This window comes from Xyrauchen texanus, chromosome 1 (genome assembly GCF_025860055.1).
Source record: "Xyrauchen texanus isolate HMW12.3.18 chromosome 1, RBS_HiC_50CHRs, whole genome shotgun sequence".
In the NCBI taxonomy this organism is placed as follows: Eukaryota; Metazoa; Chordata; class Actinopteri; order Cypriniformes; family Catostomidae; genus Xyrauchen; species Xyrauchen texanus.
The window spans coordinates 14,610,034-14,629,259 of NC_068276.1; the positions used below are offsets into that span (position 1 = coordinate 14,610,034).

At 44.0% G+C, this 19,226-nt stretch overlaps 1 pseudogene; it reads right to left on the minus strand.

Annotated features, from left to right (window-relative positions):
• Positions 1–19,226, minus strand: part of LOC127644991 (tripartite motif-containing protein 29-like) — a 46,848-nt pseudogene that overhangs the window by 8,339 nt on the left and 19,283 nt on the right.

The following is a 19,226-nucleotide window of genomic DNA, read 5'->3' on the forward strand; positions in this document are numbered from 1 at the left end:
GCAGACCAGACCCTCACCATAATCCACAAACACTTCCACCTTCACAATCATAGATAGAAAAAAGGGGGTTCCAGCAAAAGATAATCATTCTCATCTCTCAGAACCACAATCCAGTATCAATCCAATGATCTGTCCATTCCGGTTAATAGATTCTATGGCCATCTCTAATTCCCAGCCAGTCTTCACCTCAAAATAAAATCTCCCTGAGCTGAATACCTCTTTTCCCAAGACACAGTGGCAATAATCAAACATCCCTGAGTTGTTTGGACAAGGGCGAGATCAGGATGAGTTGTATCAGGATTCAGAGTCACATCCACTGAGAAAGAGAATATAGCCAATATAATCCCCGGTTTAAAATTCTGATTATTATTTTTTTTTGGTGAAAGAAATACATAACTTAAGAAAGCCAAATATTAGATGCCATGGATGAATATTTACTGAGTAATCCTCAATTTTTTAGAGGGGGGTCAAAATGGCAATTTTCGCCTATGATTTCACATAGGTGAATCCTGATTTCACATAGGTGAATCCTGATTCCACATAGGTGAATCCTGATTTCACATAGGTGAATCCTGATTTCACATAGGTGAAATCATAGGCAAAACCACAGATCAAATATAAACTTAGAAAGGTGGCAGCATGATTATTTTATTTTTGCACAGAGTTAGGTAGGTCTGTTACTAAAATCAGATGACTTTAGCTATGCTTGTTCCATTATATGCCAATGGTGTCAGTCCAAAAATTGGACAAAGAACTTTTTTCGCCAAAGTTGGCATGCAACTCAAAAAGTATTAAATATATCTTAATATCCTTTTAGATTAGGGTTCTGAAGAAACTTTCCTTTTGGCATCTTTATTTTTAAGGCCCTGTATAGTTCAGTCCAGAGATTTGGGGATCTCAAGTCTGTCTGTCTGTCTGTCTGTCTGTCTGTCTATCTATCTATCTATCTATCATCTATCTGTCTGTCTGTCTCTCTGTCTGTCTGTCTATCTATCTATCTATCTATCTATCTATCTATCTATCTATCTATCTATCTATCTATCTATCTATCTATCTATCATCTATTTGTCTGTCTGTCTGTCTCTCTGTCTGTCTATCTATCTATCATCTATCTGTCTGTCTGTCTGTCTGTCTGTCTATCTATCTATCATCTATCTGTCTGTCTATCTATCTATCTATCATCTATTTGTCTGTCTGTCTGTCTCTCTGTCTGTCTGTCTATCTATCTATCTATCTATCTATCTATCTATCTATCTATCTATCTATCTATCTATCTATCTATCTATCATCTATCTGTCTGTCTGTCTGTTTCTCTGTCTATCTATCTATCTATCTATCTATCTATCTATCTATCTATCTATCTATCTATCTATCTATCTATCATCTACCTGTCTGTCTGTCTGTCTATCTATCTATCATCTACCTGTCTGTCTGTCTGTCTGTCTGTCTATCCATCTATCTATCATCTATCTGTCTGTCTGTCTATCTATCATCTATTTGTCTATCTGTCTGTCTATCTATTTATCTCTCTATCATCTATCTATCTTTCATCTATCTGTCTGTCTGTCTATCTATCTATCATCTATCTATCTATCTATCTATCTATCTATCTATCTATCTATCTATCTATCTATCTATCTATCTATCTATCTATCTATCTATCTGTCTGTCTGTCTGTCCGTCTGTGTGTCTGTCTATCTATCTATCTATCTATCTATCTATCTATCTATCTATCTATCTATCTATCTATCTATCTATCTATCTATCTATCTACTCCAAAATGTATCTATACCTTTGAAATTGCATTATGTAATCAGTTTGGACAGAGTAAGATTACTGTTTGATTACTGATGTTTGACTCATGTTTGTTCACTGATTTGATATTGACCTACAGCAGGAGAGAGGAGAAATCCCTCAGCATCGGGAGTGTAGTTTTGTGATGTGTGCAGAGAGAGGGACATTGACCTGTAGGAGGTGGAGGTGATCCTCAGTAAGTGAGAATTGCTCCAGCTCAGTGTCTCTCCACTTTACCTCAGTGATTTCCTCTTTAATGAGTTACTCATCCTGTTTCTCTGCTACTTTCTCCTCCATCATCTCAAGCAGCTCATCATGACACCTCAAAATAGTGTATCAGAGCAGTGAAGCGCTCAGCATGCTGCTTTCTCATGCTCTGTGCTTTTCTGACAAAATTCTAAATTCACTATATTCAGATTCAATTCATATCCTTCAAAAATTATAATACATAAAATATTTAATTTAAGTCTTTTTTTTCTTCAAATATTTTTAGCTCTGTTGGTTGTTTGATGTCTTGAATTTTCTTAATTCTTTCCTGGATCATCTGCTGTACGTCTGTCTGCATCTTCATCAGCTGACAATGACAAACAGAATCTCGTTGTATCACTCAACGTGGATTTTCCACCTTCTGATCAAAGGTCTATGTAAAAACAGATCATTAAATTATGTTTTATTGTTGTTAGTTTCTCATGCCATTTTCTCCTCACTCTCCTCCTCTACAGGAACTGTGTTGTGAGTCTTGTGGTCTCCATCGGTGCAAAACACACAAACACATGTCTGATCATCTCTACAGAACAGCTCCAGAGGTCTCTCATGTTTCTGGTATAAAAAGTCCTTTATATTCTCCACAGGGTCCATTAGTTTGTGTTTCTTTAAGTTTTGGACTCTCTGATGAGGTTCCAGTTGAGCTGCACAGAAATAATTTTAACAAACGAGGCAGGCTTTCAGCTTTCTTTCATTGCAGATGTCACAGAGAACATATGATATTCCTAAACTGAATGTATTTTTAAAGAGTTACACAAGTCTTAGTGTTGTGTTGATCTTGAGGTCAGGTCTCCTAAGTCAGAGGACCACTGGAGCATGTCAGAGCTGAAGACCAATTATTAAAATGCATCACTTACAGTTCTGGTTTGTATTTTTTTGATAATACTAAACATACAAGCACTACTATTGTACAGGAAAAACTCTCTTAGCAATTATATCAACATTTAGAAGAGTGAGGTAAGATGAGCCACTTTTCACCTAAAGGAATATTTTGGGTTCCATGGCTTTTTCTGAGCATATGGCAGCCCTAAGCGAAATCCTACTTGGAGGCCCCTAAATATATATTAACTGTAAAAATAAAAAAACCTAGCGCAAAACGTTAGCTAACTAATTGTTGCAATTTAATGCATGATAATGAACAACACCATCTAGCCAGGTAGCTTGCTTATATACATTTCTTACCAGTAGTCTGGCTGTGTTCCTCCTCCTCTTCTTTTTTCCACTGCCGGCTTGTAGGTACGCTTCATGATGACGAAAAACTCTTTGAGCGGGCACCTGTCACATCTAGTAACATTCTCCCTTCCCTCTCGGGCCACAAGGGGGCCCCCTATAACTGTCTCATTGAGCCATAATAGCTAACTGAGTCTTACAACTTTTAGTACATTTAAACATAAATAATACAAATGAAAAATTTTATAAAATGTCTATGCCTTGCAGGGCCCCCTAGTGGCTCAGGGGCCCTAAGCAGCAGCTTATAATGCTTTTAGCTAGAAATAGCACTGCCAGGCTCAATACAAGTTAAGCTCAATCGACAGCCTTTGTGGCCAAATGTTGATTGCACAAAATGTATTTCGACTTTTAAAAAAATAAAATGTAAAAAGGAAGGACGAGTTGAAATAATATTTTGTTGTAATCAACATTATGCCTAATGCTGTCGATTCAGTTTAACCTTTATTGAACCTGGAATATTGCTTTAAGTTGTCCTCTGGACAAACAAGACAGAAGTAAAAGAAGTCTTAAGTTTAAAAGAAGGTCAATTACTGGACTGAACAATCAAGCCTACAGAATGCATGCCTTGGTTATAATATTCAACAATTAAATAACAATCAAGATAGCTGTAAAATATGGAGGGTTTTCCTGTTTCCTCCCTCTTCCAGATCAACCACCTTCGTGAGGATGAGAATTCTTTAGCAAATCAGTTTGTTGGCAAATGTCTGTACCAATTTTATTGAAAGCCAATTTTATTTATTTTTTCAAAGAAATTCAGTATTTGTGTAAGAAAATACGCATTTTGGGATATTCGGTAGAAATGCCTGAAGATGACGCCAGAGGCACAACTCTCGCAACGTTGAAGAAATATTTCGACTTGAAAAATAGAAATAAGAAAGAGCGGGATAATTAACAAAATTTCAGCATCTTAGACCTGCTGCTGATTCCCACAGAAAATAATACTGACTCGTCCTTCAGTCTGTAAAAACACACTCATGGCCGATAGCGCATATCACACTTCATAACCATCATAGCTCTTCTATTGTTTATATCAACTGTTATTAACAGACAATGTATTGAGCTATATACAGGGTTGAGAGGGTTACTTTTGAAATGTATTCCACTTAAGATTACAGAATACATGCTGTAAAATTTAATTGTAACGTATTAAGTTAGACTCAAGATCAGTTCTTCAGCACTGTTAGATTTTATCACTTGTTTTGACTATAAAACTCTGCCAGTACAGTAAGACAAAATACACATGTTAAAAATACATTCCCTGAAAAAAACAAATATATTATGCAGTGTTGTTTCTAAAACAAGATAAATCAAATTGATCTTTAGATATTTTCACTTGAAAACAATACAAAAAAATAATTATCAAGAATATGATTTTTTCCCTAATATCAAAGGTCTTATTAGGAAAAAAAGAAATTATGTTCCAACATGCATTTTCTTAATGAAACAAATGATAATAAAATGCAAAGTAATTTCTTCAGTAATCAAAATACTTTTTGAATGTAACTGTATTCAAATAACTAATAAGTGTAGTTGAATACAGTACTTATATTTTGTATTTTAAATACGTAATCCTGTTAAATGTATTCCGTTACTCCCCAACACTGCCTATATACACCAATCAGCCACAACATTAAAACCCACCTGCCTAATATTGTGTAGGTCCCCATCGTGCCACCAAAACAGTGCCAACCTGCAACTCAGAACAGCATTCTGAGATGATATTCTTCTCACCACAATTGTACAGAGTGGTTATCTGAATTATGGTAGACTTTGTCAGTTTGAAACAGTCTGGTCATTCTCAGTTGATCTCTCTCATCAACGTCGCCATTATCGTATGGCTTTATGCTACGTTGTTCACCTTTCGGAAAAGATGAATATCAAACAACGCCTCCCCTCATCGGAGAGTTCATGATCAAATGTTTTTTATATCAATGAAGGGTATTGCAAGCTACCTCGCCATTATCGTATGGCTCTATACTACGTTGTTCATCTTTCAGCAAAGATACTCCAAACAACACTTGCCCTCATTGGAGGGTACATAATCAAATGTTGTTTATCTTCAACAAAAATACTGCACAATCCTCAATGGGCCCAAAACAATGAGGACAAGGACAAAAAATTACACTCAGGGACAAAATAAAACTCAAGGACACCCCAAAAAAAAGAAAATATCATACCCTCTGTCATAAAAGCCATCAGTGGCTTTTCCTACTGCAAAGGTATTGCACAACCATGCCAGGGATATGGAATATTTAATGCCAAGTGTCAATCCTAGATATTCACATCTCCTTTTCTCTTCTCTAGATTGAACGCCAAACAGAAGACCTGGTTTGTAACCTGTCCGGATCTTCTCTTTTGGGGAATAATATTTTATCTCTTTCTTTTGGGGAGTAATATTTTATCTCTTTCTTTTGGGGTTGGCTCCTCGCCCCTGCCTCCTATCTCCGGCAGGATCTGATGGTTCTGAATAAAACTTTTTCGGACTACCAGACGGGGCTTATTCCAAAGAGAGACATTACATTCCTGTTTTATATTCATCAAATAAATGTAATCTAAAACTTTGCTCAAATCTGCGAGTCTTCCTGATATGTAAGCACAGCATAGTTCTAGCAGTAAGACTAGCAGCTGTACATCATCGCACCATTAGCTAGGTAACTCCTAGCAATCACATGTTCGACATTTCCTTAAAAGTCTGCTCACAATCTATCACATTGCTGTTTCAGTGTGCTAACACAGCAACCTCCACCACCCCACCGCCACAGGTTGAGTCCCATGTTGCACGGGGGTAGGCTCCTCGCTCCTGCCTCCTATCTCCGGCAGGATCTGATGGTTCCGAGTACAGATTCTTCGGACCACCAGATGGGGCCTACACCAAAGACAGACATTACATTCCTGTTTTATATTCATCAAATAAATGTAATCTAAAACTTTACTCACATATGCTAGTCTTCCTGACAGAAGTGATTTATCGCGATGGGAGAAAAGTTTCGATTTGTTTCTGAGAGGGTTAGGTTAGGGGCATCTGCTTCCTCCCAGGAACAAACTGAGTGTAAGGGTTCTCCTCTTTGGGGTGCTTTTCCCCTCCAGACCTGCAGAGAGCACCAATGCCCCTAACCAGGTTTAACCATCTGCTCATTAACCCTCATTCCCTGCACCTGTACATTGCCCTATATAAACCTGCTTGTTTCTCAACCACGTGTTCAGTTTTGAGCCTTCGTACCGTGTACGTCCTGTGACCAGTTCTCAAGTTAAGTCTTATCCTTGATGTACCTTTTGACCCTTGTGTCCCTTTTGTTTCTCAGTTTTGTGGAAGCTCGGCTCTCCCAGTTTATTTGTACTTTTGACCCTTGTGTCCCTTTTGTTTCTCAGTTTTGTGGAAGCTCGGCTCTCCCAGTTTATTTGTACTTTTGACCCTTGTGTCTCTTTTGTTTCTCAGTTTTGTGGAAGCTTGGCTTTTCTGTTTATTTGGTACTTTATTTTTTTCAATGAGTTAGCTCAGTGATAGAACACCTTACACTTGAGCACTACAGACCCGGGTTCGATCCCCAACTACAGCAGCCCCGTTACACTGAGGCCCCTTTTTACAATGGGCTGATTTTATAGAGTGGCATGTAATATTTATATAGCACTAATGTGAATACATTTTAAATATTTATAGATTTTTATCATCCAGGAATATGCAAAATATATATATTTTTTTAAATAAAACAAATTGCCTACCCCTATCTGTTTCATAACAAAATTCCATAAAATTGATTTGAGTAATCTTTACAAATATTTATATTAAATACAAATATTTAACTTTTTTATATATTTTAAGATATTTTATATTTTGCAAAAAATTACACAATTCAATTTGATGGAATTTCCTCATGAAATTGAAATTTGTTATTCTTAAAAATAGGCTAGAATATTTTTTTTATGTGATTTCATTTTAGGTAACGATTTAAAAAGAGGTACATTAGGTGAATTTTACACTTTAAATATACATTGTTCACTAAATAAAATCCTTATTATAAAAGAAGAATCAGATTATGCATAAATAAATGCACAAATTATGATGATAAAACAATTTTAAAACTGCTCTGAAATCTGTTACTTGCACACAGGTGTGTTTCTATAGTTAACTACACTCCCAATGTCCTATCATGCACATAAACATGGATAATTTGATAGATTCCTGAATGCATTGAAGCACATGCTCAACAGAACACCGATGTTTGTGTATTGCCTCCATCTTGTGGACAACAACGAATCCAATTCCAGGTCAAGTATATGAAAAAAAAACAACAACAAAAAAACAGAGACTACATAAACGACCCTGTTAATCACTATAACGAACCAAAATTATTATAATTATTTTTTTTATTTATTTCATTCAGTATAGGCTACTCGACTTTAGATTAGACTATACGTCTGAAGAAAAATGTGTCTCGTTCACTTACTCATGTGCGCGTGCGCGACAAAATTTGAAATATAAAGCCACTTGCACTCTTTGTACGGTGGAATGTATTCATAAACGAAGCTCAACAAATGCAACATGTGAATGAAACATGAACACTAGCGAAATTATCTGCAGCATCTTCAGTTTATTTTTCAGAATCAGGGAATTTTTCAGGGATCTTTCCTTTCATCTTTCCAGTCGTTTTCACACTGGCGTGATTTTTTACTTAATTCACCGGTTGTGCCTTACTCCCTTTCGAAGATACTTGAAAAATATACAGCATGTGTAGGTTATTTATAATTAATTTAATAGGCTAAATGCATAATAGCCTAATATATATTTATAAATGAATTGAGGGCTGTGTTTTTGCCCGTGTTGTTCAGGAACCCAACATTCACAAACCCCCCTCAACCCCAAATGATAAATGCTCAGAAACTTTTACAAACAAGGCTGCACGTTTGTTCAATAACTCTGCGGTCTTAGATGATCGGCCATAAGAAGTATGAAGAAGGCAATATGGCCCGGTATGAGAAAACGTGAACAAAACTGCCCCTGAAACATTACACGATGAAACAAAGAAAAGACCATTGACAAAAATGTTGCCGTTTCCTTTGTCATGGTGCCTTTTTACTTCTACAGGCAGCAGGTGGTGCTGAAGTATTAGTATCTATTGAAATGTAGAGTTCTAATGGTCATGGCAAATCTGGTGATATCAGGGAGTGTTACATTTCCAGTTTTCCAGGCCTGAGGAAGTTATGGAAATAAATTAAATCTTTATAAGTCATGGACATTTAACCTAGTTAACCTATTTTTTTTTTCCTTCTAATTATGCTCAACTCTAAAATATTTAATTAGCTTGAAATGTTCTTTGTTTTTTTCATTTTATTTTATAAAGCTTACCCAGTTGTCATGGTAATTCTGTGGTTAAAAGGAGTGGGAACACTCTGTATGACACAAAATGAAGTGCAAACATACTCAGCTCTGCCTCTTCTTGAAAGTTACAGCTGAGAGTAAAACAAACATTAACACTCCAATCAGTGACCATATCTGATTTTTAAGTTTGAATTATGGCTAGCGTGATATTACGGTATATTCACCCTCCTGCGTCTTGTGATCCTGTAGAAAACAAAGTCATGACAGCACTACCCCTAGATACAATTTTGATAAATTATCTCTCTGGATGGTTTAAAAAAATACTGATTTCAAACATGCTATTTTACAATTAATTGATTTTGAAAATCTGCTATGTTCTATTGGTTTTTGTACTAATGCAGTTATAAATTTATTATTTATAAATTTTAAACAAATCTGAAAACATACCTTAAAACAATCACCAACCTTGACATGGACCACATTTACTGTATATGCACCTCAGCTCAGTAAGCCGCGTTCTGGAATGTCATGTAAACCAAACATGTTTTCCTTTCACTTAGGATGTAGCCCTACATCATCAATTCAACAAAGCAGAAAGAATTCAACATTTCTGGGAGAATAGTGGGAAAAGGGAAAGTCACACACACAAACTCACAATCTATAAACTATGCCAATTTAAACACACTGTCATGTTCGCATATCTATGCTCTCAACTACATTGGGGGAATCTTAGAGTTTGACATAAGAGGGAAACCCCACTATTGCAGCGCAATTTTGCTACAGGCCAACTTCGAAGGTGAGGGAAACAGACATACTGTAGCAACAACTCTGAAATATCAGGAAATAAATCAAAGCAACAGTGAATACAAAATAGTGAAGTCGTCCTCAGACGCCATGTTTGTTTTAACAACATGTAAACAAGATCATGGTTTATTAATCTCCATATTATCTCAAGTCTAGGCCCAGTCTTTAACTTCAACTGAAGAGCATTATGCTTAAATTGACTGAGAGTTCATCTGGCATTAGAATAGAAGCATCCTGCAATCACACACACTCACACAAACGACTATAGCAGCAGCTCACACACGACTGCTTCAAGTAAATTAAAATAGTGAGAACGCAGCATTATGTAAACGCAGGCCCATTCCCCTCTCCAGCACTCAGAAAATTGGATGATGTGTTACAATGGTACTGGAGTGAATGGAAGGGTACTGTCTCGTTCCCATCAGCAGCATTTCCTCCTCTTCTGTCATCTTACTATCCTCATCTCTAGTGTGCTATCCTTTCCTTTATTAGTGCTGTTTTCTAAGCCAAAGTGCCACTTCAAAACCCCCAACCCTAGTGTGAAAGTATTAGTGTGCGTACACACAGTGAAAGCTCTGACTGAGTGTTTGATGGATATGAATGCATAAGATGATTTTTGAGGGAATGGGAAGATCAATATCAGGTTGAAGTCAACCAGGAATTCAGCAAGTTTTATTTTTTAAAGCACAACTTGATACATATATCTGCAATTGTCATTGGTCAAGGTACGTCTCCATGAGACTGCACCGCAGCAGATGTTACAATTTTCGTAACTTTTGGTTGCATGAAAGAGGGTCACTTCGTAAACCCTTGAGTTTTCCTCTATGCCATTCTAAGCATTCCCTTACACAGCATAAATCAGCGGTAGGGAGCGTCAGGCCTCAGAGCTGTGTAAGGCCCACAAGACCATTTTTACCCAGCCCGTGAGGCCATTTGAGAAATAATTTGAAAAGCAAAAAGTTCAATTAACTGTCAAAAATAATACAATAAAAATAATAATAACAATAATATTAATGCAAAATGTTGTATAATAGACAGAACCCCTGAAGTATGTGGTTTGAATGCTGTCATCTTTGCTCATGGCCACTCAGTTTCAGATATTTATTTAATTTGCAACAGTCATCGAAGCCATGCATGCCATATGATTAATCACTCTGGAGCTGCAGGAAAATTACATTATGACAGTGCTGATGGCATGGTCCAAAGCCCTTAAAGGGATAGTTCACCCAAATATGAAAATTATTTCATCATTTACTCACCCTCATGCCATCCTGGATGAGTATGACTTTCTTACTTTTGCAGAACACAAACAAAGATTTTAGAAGTATATTTCAGCTCTGTAGGTCCATAAAACTCAAGTGCATGCATGCTACATTTTTGAAGCACCTAAAAGCACGTATAGGCATCATAAAAGTAATCCATACAACTCGAGTGTATTAATTAGTGTCTTCTGAAGCGAAACGATAGATATGTGTAAGAAATCAATCAATATTTAAAACTTCTACCGGCCAGCCATTCAGATCCACTAAGAGTACAAGAGAGAGGTGCACTTCTTCAAATATATATCCTATTGTTCTAAATTGGCTGATTTTGGCTGACTTGATATCACACTACACTGGGAAGGCGGTGCAATGAAGTTATGAGAGTAAGTGAGGTCAAAATCCTTGCAATAAACAAGAACCTAATTCGGTTATATCTACAGAGGGCAGGGTTAGAGGAAGGGAGGCACAATATACAAGAAAGAGAGGTACTTGCTCTTAGACATTCACACATATACACACACACCTGGGCTTTGTTCTGCAGTGGCTGGTCATACATCTAACAGCCCCCAGTTTCCATTTACCTCCAGATTGCTGGCGACCGCTGACCTGGCGACCCCAATCCACAGAGGGCCCTGAGGAGGGCCCATCAATACTGGCAGCAGCTTGTTTTTGTCTGCCTTGCTGGATAAATGATGCCATTGGCTGGCACACACACACACACACACACACACACACACACACACACATACACATCGTCTCGCCTCTCTCACTTGATAGAGTGGGGCCTTTTGGTAAAGAGGCCTTGCTTTTGGGATGCCAGCCAATTTTGCAGACCTTGCTCTAATGTAGAGAGATGCTATGGGGGGCTCTGGAGGACAAACCCCCTCCCTCTCCATGTCTCTAACTCTCTCTCCTTCCCTACATGCTTGGCGCCCTCTGCTCCCATGACCCTCCTTGTTACAGATGCAGCAGATTTAGTTAAGGGCGCCCTGGATCTCGAACCACACTGACCCAGGTCCCCAGTCGCTGTCTGAGTAATGTATTCATCTCATCCTCTGGCCGGCCCTTTGGGTTGTAGCCTTATCTATCCAGCGTTTGTACTGCTGTCATCTTGCTGGCCAGAACCCATAAGTTCTCACTTTGCAGAGGGTGTAAATGTGATGAGGGTAATGGAGAGAGAGCGAATATTTTTCAAGAAGCCTCCGCTAGGGCTCTGTGCTTGAGTATTCTCTAAGCATGGAAGGAAGTTGCTGTAAGGTGTTCAGAGTATTGACTTGGGCTATGAAAAGCTTACAACCATACCACACTTACTAATTCTGCTGTATGTACACTCTGCACAGTATGCCCATTTTTTGTATGCACAGATAAAATTGACAATGTACTACAGTGTAGTAAAACAAAACACACTGCACATAATACTGTCTCCATGTATGCAGTTTGCTTGTCTTGACCTCCCATTTTCACGTGACAAATAAACCAGATGTAATATAGGTCATGATTTTTATCCTTCCTTACTCATAATTTGATCTAGATGGACCACTTGTCCATCTTACCACTTACCACTTACCACTTAAAATTAATGGGAGAAAATTGGAATGCCCAAATATGGCAAGTCTCGACTAACATGAGCAATCATCTTTTTGATAGAGATGCACATTAGGGAGTCTTCCCAAGATTGAGATTACCAAGATTATTTCCCCATTATCCAAGTTTGTTAATGGGCACTTATTGTTTGAAAGTCATGAAAACTATATTCTTTTAATCTTTTTTCCTAGACTTTATGCATAGTCAAATTTTTATTTCAGTATTAGACTGGGAAAATATGCACAAAACAAAGGTTAAAATGCATGTAATTAAAACATGTCAAAATATTTTCTCCTACGCAAGTTATGCTGAGACAACTGTTTATAAGCTACAGTATTTATATGTATATGTTTATATGTATGAGTACCTAGAAAAGTGTAAACAATGTGGCTTTGTGGCACTTCAGACTGATCGTACTGTGAATTTGGTGAAGGTAGGTTGAAAGTTCTTCAGTTTAAATCGGTATATGGTAACAGAAATTTCAAGCACTACCTCCAGTGGCTGAAGCTGGAAGTGTTTTTGAATATATGGGCAAGTGTAGGCTCCATATTCAAGCTGAAATGTCCACAGAGTAGCACCAAAAACGTCTAGGTTACGGATGTAACCTCCGTTCCCTGATGGAGGGAACGAGACGTTGTGTCAGAGAAGCGACACTAGAGGTCTCTCATGAGCACCGAATATACCTCTGATCCGTTGAAAAAAGGCCAATGAGAAGTTGGCAGTCAGTATTTGCATACCCCGCCCCCGGACATACGGGTACAAAGGCGAAGCAAATACTAGAGTTCATTCAGGATTTTTCTGAGGAGCCGGAAATGGTTCTGGCCACTACAGCGGTTCGGCTCAGCGACGTGGCCGGGAAGACACAACGTCTCGTTCCCTCCATCAGGGAACGGAGGTTACATCCGTAACCTAGACGTTCCCCGTCTGTCGCTCTCTCCACGTTGTGTCGGAGAAGCGACACTAGGGGTCCAATTTAAATCCGCCATGTGCTGAGCCGTGTACGTGTTCTGCTGACACAGGAGCGGGCAGGTATTTGTTACGTGTCATACGACCAGCTGTGTCAGACTGCACGTACCCTTCCCCAATGCCCCAGAAAAGTCGTCGGAATCCTTATGGTTACCCTAGGCAGGGGAACAAGGCGACACTTGCCAACCTGGCTGGGCCTCTTTTCTCTCTATGTTTCTCGCATAGAGCAATAGACAGCCGGGGCCCTTACACGCACTGAGGGAAGGGGGTCTTACCCAATTCCCATTCTTCCAGGGGGGAAAAGACCCTGCGGAGACCAACCCTGCTCAACTGGGGAGGTACGGTGGTGAATACATCACATGTGTTTTTAGGCGACACGTGGAAGTGGCGCGGTGGCAGATCCAGCCTCAGCGAGGGTGGAGTTGCTACACACGGCGACCGGGGGGCAGCTGAAACTTACCCAAGGAAAACGCGGGTCTGCTCGTAAGGGGACCGTATCGCGGAAAATACACACAGGGGGAGTTCGCGTAGGAGCACCTATTCCAGTACAGGGTAGATCTGAGTACCCGCAGTGGATTGGGTCGGCAAGTTCCTCCGCCGAACTGCGGACCCATGAGGGCTAGGGAGGAATCGACCAGGGATTCGCGTTGAGTGAAGTCTCCTGGGAAAAAAGACGCACTGTTTTAGGGGAAAGGGCGTATATGCAAGCGATTCACCCGGCCAGCCCATCAGCGTGTTACCGAGTTCTACTGGCTCGGACCTGAGAAAACACGGGATGAAACTGACTCAACCCTGAGATTGTAGTCTCTCGTAAAGGTGTTGGGTGTCGCCCAACCCGCTGCTCTACAAATGTCTGCCAGGGAGGTATCCTTGGCCAGTGCCCACGAGGACGCCACACTCCTTGTCAAGTGAGCTCGGACCCGCAAGGGGGCATGACCTGGGTGTGATAAGCCAACGAAATGGCATCTACATCCCAGTGGGAAAGCCTCTGTTTGGAGACAGCGTTTCCTTTCCGCTGTCCCCCAAAGCATACAAAGAGCTGCTCAGAGCATCTAAAGCTCTGTGTGCAGTCCAGGTAGGTACGCAAAGCACGTACCGGACACAGAAATGAAGGGGCTGGGTCTGCCTCCTCCCGGGGCAGCGCTTGCAGGTTCACTACCTGGTCTCTGAAGGGCGTGGTAGGAACCTTGGGCACATAGCCCGGTCGCGGTCTTAGGATCACATGAGTGTCTGCCGGACTGAACTCCAGGCAAGTGTCGCTAACAGAGAACGCTTGCAGGTCCCCGACCCTCTTGATGGAGGTGAGCGCAATCAGCAGGGCAGTCTTAAGAGAGAGGGCCCTGAGTCCAACTGATTCTAGCAGCTCGAAGGGAGGTCTCTGGAGGCCCGCGAGGACTACCGAGAGGTCCCAGGAGGGGAATAGGCTTGGCCGGGAGGGATTTAACCTCCGGGCACCTCTTAGGAACCTGATGATTAAGTCGTGCTTACCAAGGGACTTGCCATCTACTGCGTTGTGGTCAGCCACGATAGCAGCGACATACACCTTTAGGGTGGAAGGGGACAGCCTCCCCTCCAGCCTCTCTTGCAGGAATAAGAGTACCGACCTAACTGCGCACCTCTGTGGGTCTTCTGCCCTGGAAGAACACCAATCTGCGAACAAGCGCCACTTCTGGGCGTAAAGCTGCCTGGTAGAAGGGGCTCTGGCTTGGTTGATCGTGTCTATGACGGTAGGTGGTAGACCAGCTAGATCTTCCGCGTCCCATCCAGGGACCAGACGTGGAGTTTCCAAAGGTCTGGATGCGGATGCCAGAGCGTGCCCTGCCCCTGAGAAGGAAGGTCCTTCCTCAGGGGAATTCGCCAGGGAGGCACTGTCACGAGGAGCATGAGGTCCGAGAACCAGGCCCGGTTGGGCCAGTAGGGAGCCACTAGTGTGACTTGTTCCTCGTCCTCCCTGACCTTGCACAGCACCTGTGCAAGAAGGCTCAATGGGGGAAAATGCATACTTGCGTAGCCAGCGCGTCTGTCCCAAGGGGAACCTCTGTTCGGCCGTACCAGAGCGGGCAGTGGGAGGTCTCTCGGGAGGCAAGCAGGTCTACCTGGGCTCTGCCGAACCATTCCCAAGTCAGCTGGACCGACTGGGGGTGGAGCCTCCACTCTCCACTGGGTAAGCTTTGTCGTGACAGTGCGTCTGCTACCACATTGAGCTTGCCGGGAATGTGAGTGGCACGCAGCGACCTGAGTTGCTGCTGGCTCCAAAGGAGGAGACGATGGGTGAGTCGTGACATGTGGCGGGAGCGTACGCCGCCATGGCGATTTATGTACGCTACCGCAGTGGTGCTGTCTGACCTGATTAGGACGTGTTTGTCTCGAATTAACGGGAGAAACCGCCGTAGGGCAAAGAAGACAGTCAACAACTCCAGGCAATTGATATGCCAGCGCAGCGGGGCCCCTCTCCAATGGCCCGCTGCTGCCTTTTGCACTTTGCCCTTTGCACATGGCGCCCCAACCCAATCTGGAGGCGTCGTAGTGACCAGGACGCGTCGGGACACCTGCTGCAGGGGCACTCGTGCCCGAAGAAAGCAGAGGTCTGTCCAGGGTTTTAGTGTTTTTCGGCAGGCGGGGGTGATTGTCACACTGTGCGTGCCGTGGTGCCATGCTCGTCTCGGGACTCGAGTCTGAAGCCAGTGCTGAATCGGTCTCATATGCATCAACCCCAGTGGCGTGGTCGCGGCGGAGGATGCTATATGCCCCAGGAGCCTCTGGAAGAGTTTTAGAGGGACCGTTGTGCCTGGCCTGAATTTGGCGAGGCATTTCAGCACCGACTGCGCACGCTCCTTGGTGAGACGTGCGGACATTGAGACTGAGTCTAACTCCATGCCAAGAAAGGAGATGCTCTGGACCGGGGTGAGCTTGCTCTTTTCTCGGTTGACTTGAAGCCCCAAGCGGCTGAGGTGCCTGAGCACCTGGTCTCTGTGAGCGCATAGTAACTCTCGGGAGTGGGCTAGTATGAGCCAGTCGGCGAGGTAATTGAGTATGCGGATGCCGGCTTCTCGGAGCGGGGCAAGAGCTGCCTCTGCGACTTTTGTGAAGAAGCGAGGGGACAGAGACATGCCGAAGGGGAGGACTTTGTACTGAAAAGCCTGGCCGTCGAACGCGAACCGTAGACAGGGTCAATGTCGCGGCAAAATTGAGACGAGGAAGTAGGCGTCCTTCAGGTCTACCGCTGCGAACCAATCTAGGTGCTGGACGCTTGTCAAGATACACTTGTGCGTGAGCATTTTGAACGGGAGTTTGAGCAGCGCTCGATTGAAAACTCGCAGGTCCAAGATTGGTCGTAAGCCGTCGCCTTTCTTGGGTACAATGAAGTAAGGGCTGTAGAGCCCTTCTTCAATTCGGTTGGAGGGACAGGCTCTAGCGCGTCTTTGAGTAAGAGAGTAGCGATCTCCGCGAGCAGGAATTTGGCCTGTTGGCCATGCACTGCGGTAAAGCGGACGCCCGTGAAGGGGGGCGGGGGCCTGGCAAACTGAATTGCGTAACCGAGTCAGATGGTCCGGGCCAGCCAGCGAGACGGGTTGGGAAGTGAAAGCCACGCATCGAATCTCCGTGCTAGGGGCACCAAAGGGACGGTTATTTTTGACGTACCCGGCGGGGCTTCGCAGCGGGGTGGAGCAGGTAGTACACCGTCGGGAGGTGCGGACGCGTCCTGAGGCTCTGGTGCTGAGAAAAGACTCAAAGCACTTACCTTGCTCCGGACATCCGGCAGGGGGCGGGTTGGTGACTGAGGAGGAGGTCCTGTAGTGGCATCCTCTGGACTCGTCAGAACCGGCCGGCCGGGGAACAGTCGTGGGGCTGAAGGCGGATCTGGGGCCGCGTTCAGCGTGCCGGGACTGTTGAGGCCTGGCGGCAGAGTGCCGTGAGAACGGCATTTGCGGGCCAGGTGACCCAGAGACAAAAAAGGAAATAGCTCCATTATTGAGAATGTGAGTACCGCAGCCCCCATTAGGGGGTGTGGCAAATGAAATTAATTCAACAAAAGATGCTCCTCCCGGCCCCCCACCGGAGCTAACGTCTCAGTCTCTGGGTCGGTCATCTCAGGAGCACCTGGGAGCCTTCCGGGTCCTCGAGGGGGTCCGTGAGATGAGGGGGCGTCCATCTTCTGCAGGGAGCTCGACGCCGGGGCGGAGAGCTGGGCCCATGTTTGTTGAGGCGGAGCACCGCTTTTCTTTCTTTCTTGAAAGCCGCAGGAGGACGCCCTTGGCGAGCAGACAGGGCATGGCCCCTGGCGGCACGTTTGCGGCAGGGCAGGATGTGTGAAATAGCCTCCGTCTGTTTCTTCACCACTGAGGGCTGCTGGGTAGAGTTGTCAGGTGGTGTCGCCGAATGGACGGAGCTGGGAGACGGGAGCGTTTGAGAAACTGTGCTTTGTCTACCTCTTCTACTGCGACCAGGTCCAGTCCATGTGTTGAGTTTCCGGACCACAAGGGGGGCCATCGCCTGTTCGAGTGCAGTTCCTGCAGCACGTCAAGAACAGGACTACCCAAGTGCACATTTTTGGAGCCTTGGCCCGGTGGACTGTATGCCATGGCGTGCAGGGGGGGAGTGGTCTGGGACTGCTCTACTGCCGAGGGTAGTGAGAGTGGAGGAGCGAGGAAGCTTGGCTTGCTCAGCTCGTCATGCACGTCCGGGAAGAAAGGAACCGGGGGTGGGGCGCGGCTGTGAGCGGCGCACATGCCCGTGGAACCAAACAAGTAGCTGTGAGGGGTGGGGGATGGGATTTTCCGGTCCAACCTCGCGCTCGCGGTACACGGGGACGCATATCGGACCTCTGTGCATCAGGCTCAGACTGGGTGCGCAGACCCGAAGGTGGCGGCGCAGACGAGTCACCAACATCAGACGCCGCTGTAACGCTCTCCGATGCAGCGGTGATTATCGTCATCCAATCCTGGGAGCTCAAGGGACCGGCAGGCCGGCCGTGAAGTGGGCCGCCCTCATCCCGAGCAGATGGGAGCAAGCAAGCGTGCTGGGGAGGTGGGTGGTTCGCGGGGATTTACCCGGCGAACACAGCCCGTCTTTATCCCCAAATTGCCTTCATCGCCCGCGGCGCCTGCCCCAATCCCGTGGGAAAGAGGCGAGGCGCGGGGGGGCGGCTGAAGTGGCTTTCTCTCATGACAAAAGAAAGCCCCGACCGCAATGCTGCCACAGCTATGTTCTCGCACTGAGAACATAACCTTATTGGAGAGAAAACACTCATCCCGAGCTCGGACGGAAGCCAGCAAGCGTACCGGGGAGGCGGGAGGCTCGCAGGGATTTACCCGGCGAACACAGCCCGTCTTTATCCCCAAATCGCCTTCATCGCACGGGCGGCTGAAGTGGCTTTCTCTCATGACAAAAGAAAGCCCATGACCGCAGTGCTGTCATGGCTATGTTCTCGCCCTGAAAACATAGACCATTCATAAAAACGCTGCCTGCGTGTAATCGCAACCCAGGTACGCCAGGCAGCTTTTATGACCGTAGGAGGTGGGGAGAAATTGACCGCATCCAGAAACTACACCGAGATGGAAACACGTCTTTAAAAAGACGCGTCCTGAAAAGGACGTTCAACGCCGCTGTGTATTGCTCTTTTAGAGAAAATCACTCTCTTAAACAACTCTCTTAGAGTTTGGGTTTCTGCACTGTCAGGCTCCAGGGGCAATTGCACTGCCGTGCAAGAAGGAGAAATCGCCGCTGTAATCGCCCTCAATCCAACAGCATGCAGAGCGTCAGAGGAATACTGGAACTGGTGTGATCTCACGCTGAACAGCATGCACAACCATCAGCTCGAAGAAAATTTCTGAATGAACTCTAGTATTTGCCTCGCCTTTGTACCCGTATGTCCGGGAGGGGTATGCAAATACTGACTGCCAACTTCTCATTGGCCTTTTTTCAATGGATCAGAGGTATATTCGGTGCTCAAGAGAGACCCCTAGTGTCGCTTCTCCGACACAACGTGGAGAGAGCGACAGACG